This window comes from Balaenoptera physalus (assembly GCF_965194825.1).
Source record: "Balaenoptera physalus genome assembly, chromosome: 16".
NCBI classification, from domain to species: domain Eukaryota; kingdom Metazoa; phylum Chordata; class Mammalia; order Artiodactyla; family Balaenopteridae; genus Balaenoptera; species Balaenoptera physalus.
The window spans coordinates 24,417,979-24,440,187 of NC_138898.1; the positions used below are offsets into that span (position 1 = coordinate 24,417,979).

Here is a 22,209-nt window from a genome sequence, read left to right on the forward strand (position 1 = left end):
AATTACTGAGCCTGCGCGTCTGGAGCCTGTGCTCGGCAACGAGAGGCCGCGATAGTGAGAGGCCCGCGCACCACGATGAAGAGTGGCCCCCACACCGCTATGAAGAGTGGCCCCCGCTTGCCACAACTAGAGAAAGCCCTCGCACAGAAACGAAGACCCAACACAGCCATACATACATATATACATACATAAATAAAAAGAATGTAAGCAGACAAGAATAGCATTAAAAAATAATAATTAAAAAAAAAAAAAAAGGCCTTGAATGCCATGCTGGGCACCAAGGACTTTAAAAAAAAAAAAAAAAAAAAATGGTCAGGGAAAGCCTCTCTCTGGAGAGATGATATTTGAGCTAAGACCCAAGTAATGAGAAGTAGGCAACTATGTAAGGTCTTGGGAAGAGTATCCTGGGCAAAGAGAACATCAAAATTTGGAAAGGCACTGAGGTGGTAAAGAGCTTGGCCTATTCAAAGAACAGAAAGGAAGCCAGTATGGCTGGAGCATAGTGAGCAAGAAGGGGGGTAAGAATCAGAGGTAGGCAGCATCCAGAACACATAGGGCCTTGTAGGCATGGTAAGAAGTCTGAATTTTATTCTAAGTAGGCTCCGCCTGGCTTCCCTTATACGCAAAGTCCCACGTCCACACTCTTAATCATGCCATTGCCCCTGCTCAGAATGCCTTCCCACCTCCTTCAGGCTCCAGCACCACATAGCCCCCCATAAAGGTCATTTTGCTCCCTCTTCCTTACTACCCAGAGTACTTATGAAGGAGGTAACTGAAACTCAGAGAGACATAGTAACTTGGTCCAGGTCACACAATAATAAGTGGCAGAGCCAAGAACAGATCCTCAGGTATTCTGATTTCAAGTCAGGACTCTTTCTCCTCATGCTGTGAAGGACAGCGACTAGCAGGGAAGCCAGGCCTTTGGAGATTTCACAGAAGATTATCAGCTTCTTTCCAGTTCCTGGATAGATGAGTTAGTTACTATCCTCTCCTTGGCTTAGCCCTCCTAGGGCTGAGAGGAGACAAGCACAGAGAGCTATCTAAAGTGGGAAGGAACGGGGAGACAGGAAGCTGGCAAATGGCCCTGAAGGCCAGATGCGAAAAAGCCATTTCCAAAACTGGCTCACTGATGAGTGGCACACCAGAACATCTCTAGTTACAGCTAAATGCCAACATATACAACACACCCATGCATACCAGCTGACCTGTATGCATTCACATACATAAAATCATATATACTAATATAAAAACACTGTAGAAATACAAGCTGCTTATTTGCACACATAGGCACAAAGAGCATAAGTATATGAACCTAGGCAAGTGTATGTATGTACCACACATTTATGTACCCACGTATGTGTACAGCTTGCCCCACCAGAAACTCTCTATCACATTATTCTGTTTCATTTTCTTCATGGAACTTTCTATGATTTGAAATTATCTCATGTATTTTATTCATTTGTATATTATCTGCATCTTTCACTGGAATATAAACTCCATGAAAACAAAGACCTTGTCTGTTTTGTTCATTGCTACACCCCTAGCACTTAGAATAGAGCCTGGTACATAGAAGGTGCCCAGGAATATATAAGCACAAACCTATACAAGAACAGCTTACTTGAGCCCACTTCCAGTTACACACACAGAGTGTACATCCCTCTCCCTGGCTCTGGGCTTAAGTTATACATTATTGATATAGGCACCTTACGCCTTCCAGTGTCTTCTTTCTCTGACATACACACCCAGCTGGGGCCCCTGGCTGGTTGGGAGAGGGGAGGGGACAAAGTACTAGTCTCAGCCCTCTAGGATGTTAAGAGATTTTTGCTTTGTGACCACCTAGAGGCGTGGGATAGGGAGGGTGGGAGGGAGACGCAAGAGGGAGGGGATATGGGGATATATGTATACATACAGCTGATTCACTTTGTTATACAGCAGAAACTAACACAACATTGTAAAGCAATTATACTCCAATAAAGATGTTTAAAAAATAAAATAAAAATAAAAGAACATCCAATTTAGTCTCCTAACTCCAAAGAGGCCATTTGCTGTGCTCAAGGTCACATTGTACAATAGTTTGTGGCAGATCAGGGACCAGGACTCAGGGTCCAGGCCTCTTTCTTCTACACTGGGAGCTGCAAACTCAAAAATCAATAGGGTTCAGAGGCTTCCCTGCTGGCGCAGTGGTTAAGAATCTGCCTGCCAATGCAGGGAACATGCATTCAAGCCCTGGTCCGGGAAGATCCCATATGCCACAGAGCAACTAAGCCCGTGCGCCACAACTACTGAGCCTGCGCTCTAGAGCTCACGAGCCACAACTACTGAGCCCATGTGCCACAACTACTGAAGCCCGCACACCTAGAGCCCGTGTTCTGCAACAAGAGAAGCCACTGCAGTGAGAAGCCTGAGCACCGCATCGAAGAGCTGCCCCCGCTCGCCGCAGCTAGAGAAAGCCTGTGCGCAGCAATGAAGACCCAATGCAGCCAAAAATAAATAGATAAATTAATTTAATTAATTAAAAAAAAAGAAATTGAAAAGACAACCCACAGAATGGGAAAAATATTTGGAAAAAAAAAAAAAAGAACGAAATCTCGCCATTTGTGATAACATGGATGGACCTAGAGGGTATTATGCTAAATGAAGTAAGTCAAACAGAGAAAGACAAATACCATATGATTTCACTTATATGTGGACTCTAAAAACAAAACAAACAAACATAATGAAACAGAAACAGATTCATAGATACAGAGAACAAACTAAAGGTTGCTGGGGGTTGCTGGGCAGGGGGGAAGGATGGGTGAAACAGGCAAAGGAGCTTAAGAGGTACAAACTTGCAGTTATAAAATAAAAAAGTCTTGGGGATGTAATGTACAGCACAGGGAATATAGTCAATAATACTATAACTTTGTATGGTGACAGATGGTAGCTAGACTTATTGTGGTGATCATTTTTGTAATGTATAAAACTATCGAATCATAAGGGTTTCATCTTCAAGGAATTCATGGAAAAGACTGACAAGTACAGGTTTCTGGTAACTGACTGTACTGCTGAACTGAATGAATAAGCATTTTCAGAACTCTAATGAAAAACTGATGAACTCATAAAAGGGCTAACAAAAGATCAAGATGAAAAAAGAAATTAATTACATGGGACTGAGTGAACTGATGAGGATGATTATAATTTTTGTGACTTTCTGTTTGAATTAAAAAAAAAAAAATCCCACAAGGAAAAAAAAAAACCAAACTATTGAACCACTATGTTATACACCTGAAACCAATATAATATTGTAAGTAAATTATACTTCAATTAAAAAAAGCCTAGGTGAAATATCAATATGTGTCAAGTGTAGAAAATGATATGTTTGGAATGTTTCATAATTTTACAATTTGAATAAGTAAATAAAACCTTTTAATATATCCATAAAAGAAAACAGCAGCATATGTGCAATGACACTTAGTTTTGGGGGGACAATAGGGAGAGGCAGGGACTGGAAAACTGGAGAACACATGCTCTGGCAAGAAGAGGCATCTAGTACTTAAACTTAGTGTCTATTAACTTTGCCCTCTGGGAATAAGGTCTCAATGTTGCCAATTTTTTCAGTTTTTCAAAGAGGCCTGAAATCTGTTTCTAAATTTTTAAGTGTTGACAATTAATTTTTTTTAATTAATTTTTATTGGAGTATAGTTGCTTTACAATGTTGTGTTAGTTTCTTTGGTACAGCAAAGTGAATCAGTTATACGTATACATATATCCCCTCTTTTTTAGATTTCCTTCCCATTTAGGTCACCACAGAGCGCTGAGTTCCCTGTGCTATACAGTAGGTTCTCATTAGTTATCTATTTTATGACAATTAATTTTTAAAAGTTTTAAACACTGTGGTCAAACAAAACAATTAATGAGAGATTTAGCTGATGGGCTACAGATTGGGAACACTTACTGTAGACCCAACTACTTCCCTCTCACCTGGAGGCCATATGGTATGGAACAACTCAAAGTATATAATCTTCTCATCTTTTTCTCCCAGGAAAACTTCTGCAACTACCTTACCCTTATACTCTCCAAATTTTACTGTAATCCATTACTGATTCAAAATATATGTAGAATTAGACTACTTTCCTTCACATCTACTTCTACTATCATAGTCCAAAATCACCATTAGGTAAGTCAGATCATGTCATTCCTCTGCTCAAAATGCAAGTCCTCACACTGGCCTACTAGTTCCTACATGATCTATTCCCTCATTACCTCTTTGTCCTCAAGTACTCCCATTCTCTCTTCCTCTCCCTCTCTCTCTGTTCCAGCCACACAGCCTCCACACTGTTTGGCAAGAACACCAAGCACACTTTGCCTCAGAGCTTTTGCCCTCTACTTGAGCATTCTTCCCCCAGATAGCCACATGACTTATTCCCTATCTTTGAGTTATTGCTCAAATGTTGGCTTCTCAGTGAGGTCATCCTTGACCACTCCATATAAAAGAGCACTTCTGGTCCACCCCGCAGCCCCAGGTGCTCCAAGGTAACATCTTCCATGAAGTCTTCCCTAGTTTCTCTTTTTCCCCACCTACCTCAAAGCTGAAAGTTCTTTCTTCCTTCCGAGTCCCTTTATCTCACTTTCCTTGTGATCTATTGGTTTACCTTGTATTGCATTTATTGGGGCCTTATATTTCCCCTTATACCCTGGGTTCTTGAAGGGCAGGGATCATGTCTTCTTTGTTTCTGTCTCCTCTAAACACAGTAGGCACAGTAAGTACTTAAGGTTCATGGTCAAATCATTGAAAAACTTATGATTGATTAATGACAGGGAATACTAGAGCTCTCCTCTTAATATGAGAAGGATAGTCATTGGATTGGAGATTTTAGTTCCCTAGACTAGCAGAAAAGTAAGGCACAAGATAGGAGGAAAAAGCTGAGGAAAAAAATAGGTGGGGAAAACTGGGTTCTTCACAGAAGCATCAGAAGGCAGGCTCTAACCTAGTGGGTTAGGTCTTCTAGAGGAGAAACATCCCGATGAGAGGAGTCAAACCTGTTATAAAAGGAGGACTGGACTGATCTGTTTAGCCTGGAGGTGAGAAGATACTGAGAGGCATGATAGTAAGTCTCAAATATCTGTACCCCTGTTGCCTCAACCCTAGCAGAAGCCACCTTCATCTCTTGCCTGGATGACCACAGTGGCCCCTAACTGGTCTTCCACTTCACTCTTGCCCCCTTCCAATCCACACATAAACCAAAATGACCTATTATAAACACAAACCAGACTACAGCACCTCCTGCTTAAAACCCTTTAGTGGCTTCCATTGCATGTAGAAGAAAATCCAAACTTTTACTATGCCTTGTATCTTCTCCAACCCATCTTATGTCATTGTCCCATTCTGCTTAATAGACTCCAAACACATTAGCCTTCTGACCGACAGAACATGCCATGTTCTTTTCCTATCTTTCTTGAACTCTTCGAATGGTTTGCTCTACCTCATGTTTCAGATCTCAGTTTAACTGTCACTTCCTAGTAAGGCTTTCCATGACCACCCCAAGTAGCATTAGTCCTTCCTGTTATTCTTCATCACAAAAGTGTTTATTTTTTTCATAGCATTTTTCTCAAGCTGTAATTATTTTATTATTTACTTACTTTTTTTTTTTTTTTTTGCTAATTGTCTGTCTCCCCTACTAGACTGTAAGCTTCCTGAAGGCAGAGACCATTTTAGTCTTGTTCACTGCTGAACCCCTCGTACCTTGCAAGGAACCCTGTATATAGTAGATGCTCAATAAATACTTGCTGAATGAATGAACCTGAAGGATAATTATGGGAAAGAAGCAGACTAGCATTTTGTAATTATAAATGGAAGAGCTAGGTCAATTGGGAGAGTTCAATATAAGGAAAGCCTTTCTAAATGTCAGAGCTGTCCAGAAGCATAGGAGTGTGCAGGTTGGACCAGGGAAACCCTGACATCTACCTGATCATTCTTGAGGGAGTGGGGTCCTTGGAATTTTCATTTTATAAGCAACCATGTGATTCATGTTCAGTGAAGTTTGAGATGACCTTTAAGGCCCTTCCAACTTTGAGATTCTTTGATTCTGTAAAATTAAGAAATAATGTGTTCTATGATCCATAAAGCACTGCACAAATGTGAAGCACTTAGATATAAGTATACCCTCAAGTCATTTTCCCTTTCACCAAGGGAGCAGGGAGTGGGAGCAACATAACTTGACCAATTAGCAGCTTAACATTCCCTCTGGGTACTCCTGGCTGAACAGGGAAAAAGGCTGGAGGAGGAGGTGGAAGGAGGCAAATACCAAAGACTGAATCATAAATCACTTAGAATGCCAGAGGAGGATAGGGCTTTTGATGTTCACCACCCTTATTTACAGATGAGAAACCTAATGCACAGATGGGAAGTGATGGCCTCGAAGTTACTTAGCACATTAGTAGCAGCATTATTCTAAAGCAGAGCTATCCGATATGGTAGCCACAAGCCACATATAGCTACTGAACACTAGAAATATGGTGGAGGAACTGAATTTTAATCTAATTTAATTTAATCTATTTTAAATATTAACAGTCACCCGTGGCTAGCTCTAGAGTCTATATGTCTCTAGTTCAGGGCATTCTCCTGCTAAATGACATGGCCTCCAAAAGGGCAATGTTGTTTCCAAAACCAGAATTAGCATAAAAAAGAAAATCAAAGTGTAGGAGTCCTGAGAACTGTGGGGTTAAAGTCCACCAAATGTGGATTTTAGTATAGCTATGATCACCCAAGAGAATTGAAAACATACATCCATACAAAAACTTGTACACAAAGTTTGTAGCAGCATTATTCATGATATCAAAAAGTGAAAACAATCCAAATATATATCAACTGAAGAACGGATAAATAAAATATGGTATATCCATACAATGGAGTATTATTCTGCATAAAAAGTAATGAAGTACTGATACATGCTACAACATGGATGAACCTTGACAAGATTATGCTAAGTGAAAGAAGCTAGACACAAAAGACCACATACTGTATGATTCTATTCATGTGAAATGTGCAGAAGAGCCAAAGCCATAGAGACAAAAAGTAGATTAGTGGTTGCCTAGGGCTGAGGCAAGAAAAGTTGGAAGAAAATGAAGAGTGATTGCTAACGAGTATGCGGTTTCTTTTTGGGGTGGTGAAAATGTTCTAAAATTGATTGCGATGATGGTTGCACAACTCTTTGAATATGCCAAAAGTCACTGAATTGTACTTTAAATGGGTAAATTATATGCTATGAATTATATCTGAAAAATTTTTAAACTTACTGTGGTTTTGATTAGAATTGCAAAAAGCACACAGATTAATTTGGGAAAAAAAGCAGACATCTACACAAATCTTCCTTTCCTCAAAGATTGTACCATAGCACTATTCATTCATTCATTCATACTGTTCATTCATTCATACTGTCTCTTTCTATTTGCCTAAAGACTTGGCACTTATTTGTTTTATTTTTAGCATTATAGTCATATGTATACACCTGTTTCCCTCACTGGATTGTGAGTTCCTTAAAGGCAGGCAGGACATCCTTTTATCTGTTTCCTCCTCAGTGCCTAGCACAAAGTTTGACACACAGTGGGCACTTAATACATAATTGTGAAATGAATGGATAAAAGTATGAACAAATAAACTCTGCTCACATGATCAGCCAGATCTAGGCTGATCAGAGAGAGAAAACATGGAAGGAAAGAGGGGATAATAGAGGATACAAATGAAGAAGACAGATGCTAAACAGGCAGCGGGAAACAGACACAGAGGAAAAATATTCAAAACTTATGGAATGGGATTTGGAAACATATCAAGAAGAGTTTCTTGAGTCCCTACAGTGGGCTCAGTTCTGGACTCTATGCCATAGAAGAGACTGGAAGAAGCCCTTGGATATGCGGTTCAGGCTGTGGGACACGTGCTTTGCAGTTTGAGCTATAATTACACCCTGTTCTCCTGCCAGCTATTCTCAGGCTTTGCTCCAGAGACCTTGTGCCTGTTCCCCCTGGCCAAAGTGGCTTTGGTGACAGTTGGATTCCACACGTCTTCTCTGTTGAGAAGGCAGACCTGGGCCAGTATAGAAGGTAACCCTTTTCTCGTTGCCTACATGCCTGCTTACAGTAGGGAAATCATACACATTCATTCCTACCATCCAGTTGTTCCTGGATGGAACAACTATGCTAGCCTTCCTCAAAACAAGCGAATGAGGGCAGCCCTCTTAGCTCCTTTATTATCACAGCATTTGGAATGCTGCGTTAAACAGGAATATGCCTGGGTTAGAAAAAGAAAGTGGGATGAACAGCCAGGAACAACATACTACATGTACATCAAGTCTCTCAAGTATAACAGACACATGCAAAAATATTCACTTCAATGGTTCTTTGTTATTTAGGTAGATATCATAGTTTAAATCAGTAGTTTTCAAGCTAGAGTACTCTATTCCTGTAAGTACCTGAGCAGGAAAAGTTTTAAGAGAATAAGTGTCCAGAGACTCAACTTTCATATGTAATCTTTCCTAACATTGAGCTAAGTTGGCTCTCCTTTCCCACTTTCTTTCTCCCACTTTATAAAAAAATGCCATCTCTCTCTCTTATCCCAAACCTTATTATGCCTATACAATGCTGAGGTTAAAAAAAAACCTCCAGAGTGCCAAACAAAGGGACAGTTTGAAAATGCATAACTTCAGAGGGAGAGCCCCAAGAAAGCAAATCAGAGAGCTTCCATAAGAAATCAATATTGAAAGGAGCAACATCTTAATTGACAAACTCATGGCAAGTCTACTTGCCTTATTTCTCCTAGAATTATAATTCAGGAGTTAAATAGTTATCACAGGTCATATATTAGCATAACTGTTTTAACTGAAAAAGAAGTTAGGCATTTTCTAACAAAGTAAATCTGATTTGGCTATGTTGACAGTGAGAACTGGCTGTTCAAATTAGGTAATATGATAAACATTTTCTATAAATTATATGAGCTAAATTTGCAGTTTCAAGATTTTGAAAAAGATATATAAAATATATACATGTATACAATAAAAAACACATTGGAAATTAAATTCTTTGCAATTATTTAATATTACAATAAAATGTTTAAATGTGACCTTTAAAATGTGTGAAGAGCTACATAATTTTTCAAAATTCTTTTAGGCATTAGATTACTAATCGAATTATTTTTCAAAGACACCCTGCCACTGCCCACCACATCAGAAACATCTGAGGAGGTTTTAAAAATACAAGTCAGAAGTCTTACCCTCTGAAAATTCTGATTCAATAGGCTGGGTAGGGTCCAGGGATCTGGATTATTAACAAGATCCTCAGGTAATTATTTGGAGTCACCAGACCTAGATTATTGTTTACCCCTAATTCAATGTATGAATTTGCACAAAATTTCCCCTCTTTTCTGAGCCTCTGTTTTCTTCTCTGTAAAGTATAAGATGGGAGGAAGGAGTCAAGAAGAGGGGGATAATCACTAATGTATCTTAGACTCCTTGATTATCATTTCTTCGTTTCAGAGGCAGGAGAATGGGTCTTAAAAGTCAGTTTCAGAGAAATGAGATTTTACTTGGGGAAAAAAAAAAAAAGAACAAACTTAGCTGAGGTAGATAACAAATAAATAAAAATAATGAAACCTGTATGCCTGCCTTGCTGGTTTTTGTGTAGATCAAATAAGAATCCAGCTAATTCATTACACGAGTACAGTTCCCTCACCTGATCTTCACAGCTACTTTTGCAGTAGGTAGAACATGTATTATTATCCCTGTTTTAAAGATACAAGAAATCCAGAGGACATGGATTGCCAAGGCCACACAAGGAGAATTCAGGAGAAATCTGTAACTAGGTTCCAGGTTTCTGACTTCCAGGCTAGTATTTGTTCCACTATACCAATTTGGATTATACCTAAATGAACATGGAGAAGCCTCTCTCCTAAGAATCTCCAGGAGTACTGTGAAGAAGCAGAGAAGACTCCCATCCACTTTGAGCTTTAGCCTATGGTCAAGATCATACCCACCAAGATCTCTTCAGTATTCTGAAGATTTTGAAAGATCCAAAACCTCAGGCAAGGAAGCCCACATATGTCTATATTCACAGTCCTTGGCAATCAATGCCCAAGTGTCACAGGAGCACTTGTACACCTATTTGCTCCTAGAGACATGTCCCCACTCCCCCTGGAAATAAGGAAAAACACATTATCCCCAACATTTCCTTCCTAAATAAAATTCTGGCTCACAAGTAAAAATCTTGCCCTCATCAGGTTGTGAGCTCCGTGAGGACAAGGACCAGATTTCTCATGCTTATTGCTACATTCTTTGTACTTTGTACAGTGCCTGGCACATTTCTATAAATATCTACAAAATTAATTTTTTTAAAACCTGCTGTTAGAAGCTAGTGGATTGTCCGTGGAGCATGACTATCCATAAGTTGAACCCTTACCTGACCATAAGTTGCATTTACCTGGCATATATGAAAATTAACTCAAAATGGATCAAGGACCTAAATGTAAGACCTAAAACAATAAAAGTCAGAGGAAAAAAGAATCTAACAACAACAACAACAACAACTCTGCTGCTAGAAGCTAATGGATTGTCTGTGGAGCATAGCTGTCCACACAAAAAAATTAGGTTTCTGTCAGTTTGGATGTCATATAAGACAAAACGGAAACAGACTCACACATGCAGAGAACAAACCAGTGTTACCTTGGGGGGAAAGGGGTGGGGAGAGGAGCAAAATATGTGAAGGGGATTAGGAGATACAAACTACTAGATGTAAAATAAATAAGCTACAAGGATGTAATGTTCAGCACAGGGAATACAGTCAATATTTTAATAACTTTATTTGGAGTATAATCCATAAAAATATCAAACTACAATATTGTAGTTTGAACACTTGAAACTAATATAATAAGTCAACTACACCTCAATAATAATAAGAAGAATAAAAAAGATAAGACAGTAATCCTCAAGAGTAGCTGAAACTAAAGTTCAACAAGGGGCCTGTCTGACTGCTCATCTGGATAGATTTCCATGTATTAAAACATGGTCAAAAAAGAAACAAACACTGGTTTCAAAAATAAGCCTCTCATCAAAAGTCAATCAGAGGACTTCCCTGGTGGCGCAGTGGTTAAGAATCTACCTGCCAATGCAGGGGAAATGGGTTCAAGCCTTGGTCCAGGAAGATCCCACATGCCGCGGAGCAACTAAGCCCGTGCGCCACAACTGCTGAGCCTGTGCTCTAGAGCCCGTGAGCCACAACTACTGAGCCCGTGTGCCACAACTACTGAAGCCTGTGTGCCTAGAGCCCGTGCTCCGCAACAAGAGAAGCAACCACAATGAGAAGCCCCCACACCGCAATGAAGAGTAGCCCCTGCTCACCGCAACTAGAGAAAGCCCGCGTGCAGCAACAAAGGCCCAAAACATCCAAAAATAAAAATTAATTAATTAATTAAAAAAATACAAAGTATACAATTCAATTAAAAAAAATCAATCAGAAATGCATGTGTTGATATGCTACAGAAACGTTTCCTGCAAGGACAACTCTATGTTATGTATTCCAGGGCAAATAAATAAATAATGATTCTCTAGTAAAACCATAAGGCTTTTAATAAATAGATCAGACCTTAGAACCCTAGATGAGAGCTGTTCTCAAAGCCTTACATCCCAACTAAAGCTCTCTCATTCCTGGGCAAGAATGCTACAATGACAGGGAAACAAATAGACAGGGAAAGAGCTCTGGATTAGGAGTCAGGAAAACTAGATTTTTAGGTCAAGCTTCACTACCTTTCACAGTGTGAGAGCTTTTGCAAATTACTTCACTTCTCTGGGTCTCAGTTGCCTCAACTGTAAATGAGTGGAATATTTCATGAAATGTGCTTTCTAAGTCTGGATTTTATTATTCATTCTGGCTGAGAGCAAGAAAGAGAGTCGGAAAGGGAGAATCGGGAAAAGCTTCACAAAGAAGATGGCATTTCAAATGGTTCTTAAAGAACAAGCAAGGTTTAGATTGGCCCAGAAACAGAACAGACCAATTCAGGGAGAAAGGAACAAGGTTGGCTTAGATGCAGAAGTGGGAAAACACAGGCCAGTCTACAGGCCAGTGACAATCCTAAATACTAGTATTTTCATCTATCAGTTGTGTTTTTTCATAAAGTTAATTTATTTGATATAAAGGACTATACTTTTTGCTGTTATGTCTTGCCTATTCTTATGCAGTTAAGTTATTTTTAATTGAGTGATAGTGACATAAGTTGATATTTGCACTTTGAAAAATATCCTTACTTCATAAAATTTTAAATTGGCAACTCTTTGGGGGTCTCTGTTGAAAAATTCATAAAATTTAAAAAAATCTCGGACTTCCCCAGTGGCGCAGTGGTTAAGTATCCACCTGCCAATGCAGGGGACACGGGTTCGAGCCCTGGCCCAGGAAGATCCCACATGCCACAGAGCAACTAAGCCCGTGCGCCACAACTACCGAACCTGCGCTCTAGAGCCCGTGAGCCACAACTACTGAAGCCCGTGTGCCTAGAGCCCGTGCTCCGCAACAAAGAGAAGCCACCGCAATGAGAAGCCCGCGCACCACAACGAAGAGAAGCCCCCGCTCGCTGCAACTAGAGAAAGCCCGCGCGCAGCAACGAAGACCCAACACAGTCAAAACTAAATTAATTAAATAAATTTTTTTTAATTATATTAAAAAACTATTTTAAAAAAAAGATTGAAAAGCTAGAATGTCAAGGCCATGAAAATCAAGAAAAGACTAAGGGACTATTCTAGATTGAAGAAGACTAAAAAGACATGACAACTACATGTCATGTTTAATTGTGAACTGGATCCTTCTGCCATTAAGGACATTATTAGGACAACTGGCAAAACTTCAGTGGAGTCTGAGGATTAGATAGTAGTGGTGTATTAGTGTTGATTTCCTGATTTTGATAGTTGTATTATGGTTATATAGGAGAAAGTCCTTGTTGGAAATACACACTATTCAAGGTCTGCATCTTACTCTCAAATGGTTCAAGAAAAAAGTTACTTGTATTGTACTTGCAACTTGCCTTTTTTTCCTTTTTTTTCTTTAAGTGTTGATCCTGTTTTATTATCTGACTAGATAATTAGACAATCCACCAGTTGGAGGGGATGGAGGAGCTTAAACTTGCTCGTTATTGCCAGCTCCAGCCCCACCCTGGCCCTTCTTGGCATTTCTTCCTCTTTGTGAGGCCTCCCGGTAAGGCGAGAAGAGGGAAAATACAGAAGTCCTTCTGCGAGTCCTGGCAGACAATGAAGGACACATGTTCACTCCCTGCTTACAAACCCTGATATGGTGCTGGCAGATCAGCACTCAGGCATGGTGGATACGCTTGGCCAAGGCAAGCTTGAAGACCTCTCCAAAAAATCCTTGATTTTCAGGCCCAGGTACTCCAGCTTTACCTTGACCTCGTACAGCACCTGGATGCAGGTGAGTCACTGCAGCAGGGTGTTGCTTTCAAATAGAGGCGTTCAGCAGCGGCTCTTGGCCAGAGTACAGTTGACCCTCCAGACCTCATGTTTGTTCAGAGCCCATATTCGCTGATTAGCTTCAGCTCTTGGTTGAAGTGGGATTTAAAAGGTCTCAGGGGGGTCACACACGTTTTGCTACAGACGCAGCACCAGGCCACTGGCATGTCAGCTCCACTCTCCTGTCTCTACCTAAGCACAGGCCCCAGTAACTGAGGAAGAGCTATACTTGTAACTTTTCTATAAATTTAAGAATGTTTCAAAACTTTAAAGATTCCTAATATAGACTAGAGAGGGCTCATATATATAGGGCCGCAAATGCTTAGTTTAAATTTTATTCTGTAGGTAAGGAAAAGTCAGAGAGGTTCCTAGACTAAAGGCTCTTCCTCCACCTCAAAACTTTTTACCTACTAAACTCCCAAGCCACAGAGGACTGGAAATGGACGATCTTTGCCAGAGTGGCCACCCAATGATCAGAGCCTACTGCTTGCCAAATTAGGAAAGGGAATGAGAGGCTAGTCCTTACTCTCATAAACTTAAAATCTTTCATTGGAGAGTTCTAAACCACCCACCACATCAGGCCAATATTGGGAAACAGCAATCAAGGAGAACAAGAAAATGCAGAAGTAGGAAATCACCAAAGGAATTCAAAAGAAATAACTTAAGCGTGGTCAGTCATGAAACACTTCCTAGAAATGGTGGATTTTGAGCCAAGTTTGAGAAAAGAAGTTAAGTTCATCAGAGGAAAGAAGGACATTTTGTTAAGTATAGAAAAGTCATATGTGGCTGCCAGTCTTGAATCCTTCTGCCTAACAGTGCCCTTAGACATGTGTAATATGTATGAGTATTAGCACCACCTCATAGTAGTAAATCTTTTCAGTGTGTTTTCTTGTCTTTCATCTCAGCTAATCCTTGTAGCATTTTTTTTGAGATTGGGAGGACAAGATTTGCTATCCCCATTTGAAAGGTCAGAAAACTGAGGCTCAGAAGGGTGTCATCACTTGCCGAAGGTCATAAAGCAATGGTTGGGACCTCTGCCTGCAGATCCTCAGGTAGGCTTTCTGGGTTTTTGTTTTTGTTTTTTTTAATATATACATGATCAAGAGAGTGATCTTTTCAAAATATAACTCTGATATGTCATATCTCTACTTGAAATTCTTCATTGGCTACCTAGCACTTGTCACAATTGCAATTTTACATCTCTGTGTATGAAACACAAATTTCATATGATCCTCCCCCAAAGCTTCTCCTCCCAGTTTCTTCTCCAATTCAACTAATGGAAATTCCATTTTTCCAGTGCTCAGACAAAAAAAACCTTTGTTTCTTGACTCCATTCTCTTATACCCCACATCAAGTTCATCAGCAAATCCTATTGGCTCTGCCTTCAAAATATTCCAAAATCTGGGGAATTCCCTGGTGGTCCAGTGGTTAGGACTCCATGCTCTCACTTATGAGGGCCCGGGTTCAATCCCTGGTGTCTCAGGGAACTAAGATCCCACGAGTCACACAGCGTGGCCAAAAAAATAAAAATAAAAAATCTGACCACTTTTCACAGCTTCTACTGTTGTCTCCATTATCATATCTTATCTGAACTGTTGTCAGTGCCCCCTTACTGGTCCCCTTGCTATTGCCCTGTGCCTCCCACTCACTATTCTCAAGGTAGTATGCAGACTATATATAGTAGATATTCAGTTTAAAAAAGTTTAATGAATGGATGAATGAACACATCTCGGCTAAGGAAAGGATGTTATTTCTTTGAGGTTTGCCCTTTAATGTGTTTAGCCTTATAAATTATCATTATAAATTGCAGTCAGCATTTCTAAAGCCAGCCCTAAACCATCTAAGTAAACTACTGGCTAGATAAGTGACAGATTGTCAAAGAAGCTAAGTCTGTGAAGTAGAAGCATAGTGTCTATAACAAAGAATGTAAGTGTTCTTCTGTCCAGAACAAGTTACAACTGCTATGTGATCTGGCGAAGTCACTTCCACTCTCTGAGCCTTAAGTTCCTCATCTGCCAAGTGTTCTTGTGAACCATACCTAGGTTCAAAAAAACAAGGGAACAATTATACACGTACAACACAGAGGAGACATAGTTTATTATTAGAATAAATAGAAAAGTCTTAGGCATTATGGGAGATTGTAAATTGAGTGGTAGAAAGCGGCTGTCAATGGGGCTAATGTAAGGTCAGAGCAAAGAATGGTGATAATTCCCTGTCCAGGGCATACCATAGGTAGAGTACTTAATAAATGATATTGGCCAACTAGAGTATGTATACAGGAGACCAACATGCATGATGAAGGAGTTGTTCAAGAAACTACATCATACAAGGAACCTGGGAATGTGGACTCAGGACTACCTCATCCATAAAACAAGAGCACCGACCAGATCAGGGGTTTTCAAACTGAGTTCTGCAAATCCCTAGAGGTTCCACACACGGATCTCACAGGGACCACAGTGACAAGGTAAAGAAGCCAACAGAATGTAGCTCTGGTCCTCCAATCTATGCTTCAACCAGATCAGCTCTGCTTTTTTCCTGTTTTAGGAATGAGGCTTTGGCATAATGATAAAAATAGCTAACATACTGTTTGCCAAGCACTAAGCCCTTTACACAGATTATTCCAATTATTCCTCACACCAGTCTAGGAACCGTTATTTTATTTTTTATTTTTTTGGCTGTGTTGGGTCTTTGTTGCTGTGCGCAGGCTTTCTCTAGTTGCGGCGAGAGGGGGATACTCTTCGTTGGGGTGCGTGGGCTTCTCATGCGGTGGCTTCTCTTGTTGTGGAGCACGGGCTCTAGGCAGGCAAGCTTCAGTAGTTGCAGCACACGGGCTTCAGTAGTTGCGGTGGTGGGCTCAGTACTTGCGGTGCACAGGCTTCAGTAGTTGTGGCTCGCAGGCTCTAGAGCACAGGATCAGTAGTTGTGGTGCACAGGCTTAGCTGCTCCGCGGCATGTGGGATCTTCCCCGACCAGGGATCAAACTCATGTCCCCTGCGTTGGCAGGCAGATTCTTAACCACTGCACCACCAGGGAAGTCCCTAGGAACTATTATTGTTCCCATTTTACACATGGGAAAACTTAGGTTTAAAAAGGTAAGGCAATTTGCTCAACTTGTGGGAGTAGTTACTGAAACACAAGCATAGTCCAGATCCTGTCAATCACTATACATATAATATTATATTTGAATAAAAGGATTCTAATGCTTTTAGAAAACTGAAAATTACTGAACTAGATGATCTTCAAGGCATCTTCTAGATTTAGATTTCTGTAATTCTACATTCAGCCTGGCAAAGGGATACTGCCCTCAAATACCTGAAGGGATGTCTTGTGGAGAAAAGAATGGGATTATTCTATGTGGCCCCAGAGCACAGAACTAAGACCAAGGGAAGAGGATAGAATGGGGATAAAGTTATACAGAGGTAATATATCTAAGAACTTTGTAACAGAGCTGCCTAACAATGGGATAGGTATTGTGTGAACTCTGTGGTCTTGGTAGTGTTCCAGAATCAGAATGATCACTTATGAGAATTGTTGGGGATGGAGATACTGGGGCTACAACTCCTGATTTGTACAGGAAGTGGACCTCAAAGGTCTGGGAGTGAGAGTCTCAAATTCTCACAGAGGTTCAAGGTATCAGACGCTAGGAATCATTACCAGTGACCAAACTCTCCCATACCAAATCCAGGAAAAGGGAGAAGGCCCATCTTCAGCTCCAAGCCTTCTGTATTTATTGTTGTAAATGTGAGGCTTCCCTAAGGCAAGAACCCATGCTCCCACCTAACTACCTGCTCTCTTCAAAGGACAAGAGGCCAGTACTGGGTTCCTCCCCTTCCCCCAACCTCTCCTAGCTGCCTTGCCACTGCAGTTCCCTACATTTGTGATAGAAATTCTGAAGGTCAGTGACAGAAGTAACTTTAGCAAGTACCCTGTTCACCCCAGTTTACCAGTGAGATAAAGAAGGCTCAGAAAAAGGGCATTATCTAAAGCCATTCTCTTCATTAAATATTTACTTAATACACCGGTATAAGAAGTCAGCCCAGACACAAACTCAGGTAGCTGACATGGCTCAGGACACTGAGTCAGGCCTCAAGACAGTCTCCATTTATTACACACTTATTATTACATATGTTAGTACATATAATAATGTATAACATATACTATTATTATTATAATACATTTATTATTCATATCCCACCTACTTCCAAAAAGTGACTAGTGACTTGGACAGCACAGCCTACTTGTTTCATTTTCATCACTTTAGGGAGTGGCTCTTTAAGGCATCAAGAGTCTGAAACTTAGGGGAAGTGAGAGAAGAAAATTAGAGATCCACCTTAAACATGAAATCCTCCAGTCCTCCTCCACAATCTGCCTGCCTGATTCAAGTGGAGAAAGACTGTTCCCAGCAATAGTTATTTCCCCACATATCTCCCATTAGTTTAAAGCGTTTATGCTAAAGTGTTCACATTACCAGACAAGGGGATCAGATTCTCTTCCTCAGCTTCTTCATCCCTTCTAACATCCTCCTCTTCCTTCATCATCTCAACAGAAGCCCAGCCTGCCTACTGAGTCACCATAGAGTCACTACAGGTTGCAACAGAACTTCTAAAAAGGACTTCCTCTTCAGAAACAATCATAGAATCCTGAAACGTCAGTGTCGGAAGGGACCTTGCAGAGTATCAGTAGTTCATCTCCCACCACTCCCACAAAGGGAAGGCCCGGAGAGGGGAAGAGAATGGTCTGAGGCCATCTTCTTTCTCAAGTGAGTGTTTTTCCTTAGCAAGTACAGTTGACCCTAGAACAACGTAGGGGTTAATCTGCATATAACTTACAGTTGCCTCTCCATATCCTTGATTCCTCCATATCTGCTGATTTAACAAACCACAGACCATGGAGTACTGTAGTATTTACTGTTGAAAAATATCTGCATATAAGTGGACCATGCAGTTCAAACCCACATTGTTCAAGGGTCAAATGGTATATCTGAATAAGTAAATACACTATTGTGAAACCAGTGGAGATATAGATGGAGGACAAAAAAGTCCCTCCCTTCCCATAGTGATCATCTAGTTCACTGAACTAGTGATCAACTAGTGATCATCTAGTTCACTGAAATGAACTCCAGAACATGGACCTAGATATTAACAGAGTCCTTGGACATGAATGCTAAGACAACACACTCTAGGGCTCTGGTTTTCCATGTCACCTTGACCATCTTCTCCTTGTCAGACCATGGGCTTATCTCACCTCCCCAACCATCCCCACCTCCTCAAATACACACACTCACACATACCCCACCAGGATCTGGAGAGTTCTACATATCATATTTTGGAATTCATACTCAGGAACATACAGGGATCCTGAGAGCAGAGCTTCTGTCCTAAAGTCACCTGCTTCTCAGAAGTTTCTAAGGAAGGACTGAATAATAGTCAGAGCCTGTGGAGAGAGATTTCAGTGATTTCAGCTGAGGTTGAAGGGGGAGATGGTATAGAGATAATGATAGCCATAGGCAACCCAAAGCAAAAAGTAGAAGGAATGGACTATACCAAATATTTTGGGCTTTGGAGATTGGGTTCCTCTCCTGGAATAACCTAGAGACTGAGCAGCTCATATAAATCACCAGAATAATAGCCATCAACCACTCTTTCCACCCACTCCCCATAATCTCCCACCATTTACTTAATCCCCCAATCTCCCACTGTTCGCCAGTATCCCTTTAACTCCTTGAGCTACCTCTAATATCCCTCACTATCTCTCCCTGAATGACTTTTCTAATAACTTTGTTACTGATTTCCTTCTCACACATATACACATAAATCCCCACTAATACTTCTACCTGCCATGTTAGGGGGAAGAAAGTGCAAGAGAGGTTAAAACCAAAGTCTTGAGGGCAAATTTAGCCTCTGGATCAGATGACTGTGTGCCTCTGAAAGAGGTAAAGTGTTATATAGACTAAGGGAACCCTTGACTCTTCTCTCTCACTTTCTCTGTCTGTGCCCCCACCATCTACACATCCAGTTACCTATGTTGGTTTCTTTCCTCTAAATTACTCTAATATTTCATTGTTCAATTCCATTCCCACCAGCAATATCCCGGTTCTGGCATCTCTACCTTGAATAACAAAACTCTCAGTTCTCTGACTTTCCACTCTCACTTCCATATGAATCCAGATTAATCTTCTCAAACCCAGCTGTGACTGCATCATTCCCCTGCATAAAATCTTTTCATAGGTCTCCAAAAATAGTCAAGATGTCCCATTCCTGGACCTCATCCACTGCCGAAGATAACCTTGACTCCTCTTTCTCTCATTCCTCAAATCCAATCCAAGTCAGCAAATTCCATGGGCTCTTCACTCAAAATAGAGCCAGATTTTGACCACTTTTAACCACCTTCAAGCTACTACTAAAGTCTAAATCACCATCATTGTTCAGCTGGATTTCTATAATAGCCTCATAATTGATCTCCATGCTTCTATTCTTGCCCTTCTACAGTCTATTCTCAACACAAAGACAGATTCTAAACATAAGTCAAATCATTTTCACTTCTATGCTCAAGATTGTCCAGTGGTTCCCCATTTCACTGTGAATAAAACCCAAAAGTCTTTCAAGGTTCTACACAATCTAGTGTCCTGCTGACTTCATTCCCTACTACTCTGTTTTTCTAGCTAATACTGCTTCAGGAACACTAACTTCCTAGCTAGTATTCAAACACCCCAGGTAGCAGAACACTCCCATCTCAGGGCCTTTGCACTTGCTCTTCCATGTACCTGGAATATTTCCCTTTCCCAACCCAGCTATGGGTATAACACTCTCCATTTCCTTCATATCTCTGCTCAAATGTCATCTTTATCAGAGAGTGCTTCCCTTATCAATCCCCATTCTTCACTGTCATTCCTTTTTCCTTAAACTGCTTTGTATTTTTCTATAGCACTTATCACTACCTGTCACTACCTATCACATATTTATTGGTTTGTTTACTTATTGTCTGTCTCCTTAAGCTGGAATATAACCTCCATGAGGGCAGAGAGTTTGTCTGTTTGTTCAGAATACTTCCTGGTACATAGTAAGTTCTTAATAAGTATTGAATGAATAAATTGTTCCCTGCATAAACCTTTTACTCTAGACAGACTTGGTCATCTCACTGTCCCAATATAATAATAATGGCGGCTAATATTTGAGTGCTTTCAATGTGCCAGGAATTGGACACATGGGTTTGTTAACCTTTTCAATACTGTTCAGTTGACAACTCCATGAGATAAAAACTATTTTTATCCACATTTCACAGTTGAGAAAACTGAGGCTCAAAGAGGTTAAGTAACTTGTGCAAAATCATAAAGCTAGTTAGTGGCAGAAACAGGACTCAAATTAGGTTAGTTTGACACCAAACACATTCTCCTAATTTTATGTTATACTGCCTCCCTGCAATGCTTTCTCCCTTCTGTGAACTATTTGTAAAAGTGGCTCTTTGCAATTTGACCCATAATTGCTTTCAGGCTGTTTCATGTAGGCCTGTCTGGTCTTCCCAATAGAATGTAAATCTATTTTACATTCATTAAAGGGTCTGGGCCATTTAAACCTGATGACACCATTTATTTTACATTTTTAAGCAAATTAATTTAAAGTTAATTTAACTAATATGACTAATTTCTCATTTCACTGGTCACAGCCAAGTACTGCATAGCTAGAATAATGAAGTACTGTTGACCCTTGAACAACACGGGTTTGAAATGCATGAATACATTTATATGCAGACTTTTTTCAATTGTAAATACTACAGTACTACATGATCCACTGTTGGTTGAATCTGTGAATGTGGAACCTCGGATACAGAGGCTATGGAGGGCCAGCTATAAATTACATGCAGATTGGATTGCGCAAGGGTTGGCACCTCTAACCCTCGAGTTGTTCAAGGGTCCACTGTAGTATCATATGGTAAAAAGAGAAGTTGACTAGGAGTGAGGATATCTGGAGATTAGTCTCAGCTCTCTCTCCAAGCAGGTTTATCACCCTTAAGCAAATCACTTAGCTTCTCTGATCCTTAATCTACCCATCTGTAAAGAGAGCTGGCCTAGATGGACGCTAAAACAGTCACTTCAAATTCTAAAAATACTGTTCTTCCATGAGTATTTACAATGTGTCAAGCCAAAAGTAAAAGGCCAAATTCTTCCTTAATATTGTTCTATTTTGGCTTACTGGAGTACTTTCCTAAGAGCACTATTTCCTTTGTGGATTATTTCAGTATGTATATAAGATATGCCCTAAAACAAGAAGTGACCTACAAATGTGGTTTTCTAATGCCATTATAGCTATCTAAATGCCTAGGTTGAAAAGAAAGTCATACTATGGCTCCAAAAGAAGTATATCAACTGGAGCAAATCACTGAAAAGATGTCACTTTAAAAGCATTAATAAAAATTAGAGCGGGAAGAAGGTGGGCTCCAAGACAAAGGACAAAGGAGAAAAAGAGCACTTCATAGAATAAATTATATGATAGAGAGTTTGAAAAAAATTGAGTATATGATAAAGGCAAATAGTGCAAGAAAAATGGCAGGTGATTTTTAACTTCTGTGGAAAAAAGAAATCTTTACATAAAAGGAAATGCAACTGTGATAGATTATTCTAACATAAACATTGATTTTTAAATTAACTAAAAAACAGAGGTATAATTATATTGAGAAGATAAGAGAAGGAAGCTGGAGGAGTATACAAGAACTGAATTCTCATCTATCATAAAAGGAAGTC

The 22,209-nt window shown here is 40.1% G+C and overlaps 1 protein-coding gene across 3 annotated transcripts in view; it reads right to left on the reverse strand.

Annotated features, from left to right (window-relative positions):
* ACSS2 (acyl-CoA synthetase short chain family member 2) overlaps positions 1 to 22,209 on the reverse strand; it is a 47,031-nt gene that overhangs the window by 16,044 nt on the left and 8,778 nt on the right. The window lies entirely within an intron of this gene.